Here is a 3,238-nt window from a genome sequence, read left to right on the forward strand (position 1 = left end):
ATTTTCTTGTCGTAACTATATACTATAACATTAGAAGCTGTGTATTTTTGTAATTATTTGTAAGTATGCATGATTGATTACCACTTCTGTCTCTGTAAAAACAATCCCCTTTAACCCCTTTCTGACATTGGGCATAAATGTACTTCCCCCTTTGATGTGGGCTATGGCGGTGAGCTCACATCTTTTCCGGCACGTCAGCTGTTTTGAACAGCTGCGATTTGCCCCTAACAGCCTCTGACAGCGGCACATAATGCGCACTTCCAGCAAGCATGCTGGAAATCCCACCCATCGGTGACCCCGTCACATGATCATGGGTCACCGATGGGTTGGCATGACAACCAGAGGTCTCCAGCAGGCCTCTATGCTTGTCACTGCCGGAATGCTATGAGCGCTACCCTCTAGCCAAAACCACATGGATCAGGGATTGTCCCACCAAACTCCCACTCTCCTTTTTATGGGCAAAACGCTACTCAGACAACACAGGGTGAGGGTAAAACAGTGTGGCAATGCTTTAGTGTACCACAAAACAGGCAGATATCACATAGAACAGTCCCAGCAAAATACCCAAGATGGGGCACATTACAGAGTCTCACCCTTCCACTGACCTGCTGGGATAATAGCTACTGTGACTTCAGATCTTCCAGGGTCACTACCCCAGCTGTGGCACAGACACAGAGAGGAGGTAACAAGTGTAGGAAGATGACAGTCCACACATGGCCAGTTGTTCCGAGGATCACAACCTGGCTTCATATTCCAGGGTCAACTACTCCACCTGTGGCACGCACACAGAGATGAGGTAACAACAAGTGTAAGAAGATGACAGTCCATTGATTCTATACAAGGTACAAGGCCAGTTGATCTGAGGATCACAACCTGGCTTCAAACGTATCCATGGTTCAGTGAAGGTCAATGGAGTAGATCTGTATTCTTCTAAATGAGGCCGAAAACCCCTAGGTTGTTTCCTATAGAATGATAGATCCGTGTCCCTTGTGACGATGTTGTGGCTGCTGTCCTGTCTCTTGTCCTTTGGATGAATAGATGTCTTGGCAGAATCTCTCTGGCTGTTTCTCTCTCAGTCTCTTTATACAGAGGAATGTAACCTATTTTTAGACTTAACAAGTGTCCCTCATTCAGTATTTACATAAAGGGTAAGAATGGAGATGAGATTATTATAGCAATACTTGATTATTTAAACTATTTGTATGCCTTCACCCAACCCAAGATCAACCCAAGATCATGAAAAATGGACATGAGACGAATATCGGAAAATGGCGCAATTCTTTTATACTTTACCTAATAAAGATGAGTTATTTTTACTGATACAGTGGGTATGGAAAGTATTCAGACCCCTTTAAATTTTTCACTCTTTGCTTCATTGCAGCCATTTGGTAAATTCAAATTCATACTATATATTCTTGTTATCTATTTTCCTGCTTTGGAGCAGTGCATTTATGGGTAATAGTGTGCTGTGCTTGTTTTTAATTATTTTTATTTTTCTTATTATTTTTTAGATTGTGCACATATACATTCTGTCTGGATTGAAGGCGCTTCATGAACACATGGAGTCCTCCCACCTTCAGTTTCAACATTGGGATCGGAATTTGCCATATTATATACTGTCTCTATATTATGGATTTGATGCCACTTTTATATATGGATGCTTTTGCCATCTATTGCTATAGAATACTATCTTGGATAACATGTCATATGTGTACTTATAAAGTTATATAACTAATAGATGATATATGGTAGATAATGCGATAGGCTGATTTATAGATTCTTACAATAAGTGGATCTAGGAAATATTATGACATAGCTTTTTGACTTTTTATGGTAAATGAATACATTATCTTTAGCAGGTCCCTTACTTGAGATTTGTATCTTCACATATTTTCAATATTGGTGGTGATGCAATAATGTGGGAGGATCTGATGATGCCGCGGCCCTGTACGCGTGTGCGCCCTGCCCCGACACGCCTGATGGTCTGCAGCATCTCTATATGGGGGCGGTTGCCGAGTGACCCACCTGGTTCTGCCTACCACATGATTCTAATGCCACCAGGGAATTCCAGGTTGCTAGGACTACAGATGTGTCATTTCCAGCTGCGGTGTCATCACATCCGGTAGATGGCAATTTAAACCAGTGTCTCTTATTCACTGTCACGCCCCCTGACGAAGGATTCAGTCTCCAAAACGTGCGTCAGGGTGACGCGCTGACTGGGTCTGCCATAATGGGAGACACCACTTTCTAAATGGGCAAAAGGAGAGATGAGACCGGGAAGGATATTAGATTCATATTCATGTGATACAATAGCTGCTATCCTAATTTCAGGTGGTTGCACGACTCATTTGATGGCCCTAATACCTTTGGCCCATTTCCTAAGAGGTATTGCTATTTTTTCAGACTTTGTATTCTTTATCTCTGATGTAACCTTTTAAATATAACTTGGGGGTGGTGATGATATAACAAATATGGTTGAGATACATTGATGGTGGTGGTTCATTGGTCAGCGCGTCCTCTTGTTGCACTGTGGCACTTTTTGCTTATTTTTGCACATGCTCTCCACGACCTTCCTTTTTCTGTCCAATTATCCAAAATAAAGTATATGTTTTTCTAAGATTTGGGTGTTTTGATCATTTATGTGGTTTTGCCACACCCCTGTGATTTTGCATATGTATGACTGATCCATTTATATGTCCATGATTTTCAGCTAGCATGACCTGTTTATTTAAAATATAAATTTGTTACATTTATAGGATGCAGCTTTCTACCATTTGTATTGTTCTATTCCTGACACTGGAGTGGCTTATAAACTTATGAAGTATATAGTTTGAGGTCTGGGATTTGACAATATGTGGCTAGTTTTCTGACTGTTTCGGATAACATGATAAATGATTTTAGTTTTTGTCTAGTCTCACTTGAACATAGGTGAATACTAAATAGTCTCCTGATGAGTTGCCTTTGGTGAGGACAATGAAATGAGAGGCTTGGAGTGTGAATACGTCACCTCACCCTATATACTGAACTGTGGGGTACATGTTTTTTCTATTAGTCACCTACTAACTAACCTTCAGGGGGTGAATTATGGGTATAGTTTTACATTTGGAGTTAATAAGGTTTAGTTTTATTCTTTTGTCAGCAAAGATGAGGAATCTCAAGAGACAACCCATTTAAGAAGATTCAATTTTGGTTAAAACTATTCCAACATTTTGAACATAAAAAAGGCTTCTCCCCTATG

The sequence above is a fragment of the Dendrobates tinctorius genome, unplaced genomic scaffold (genome assembly GCF_039654945.1).
Source record: "Dendrobates tinctorius isolate UK_male_01 unplaced genomic scaffold, ASM3965494v1 ptg000358l, whole genome shotgun sequence".
Taxonomy (NCBI): domain Eukaryota; kingdom Metazoa; phylum Chordata; class Amphibia; order Anura; family Dendrobatidae; genus Dendrobates; species Dendrobates tinctorius.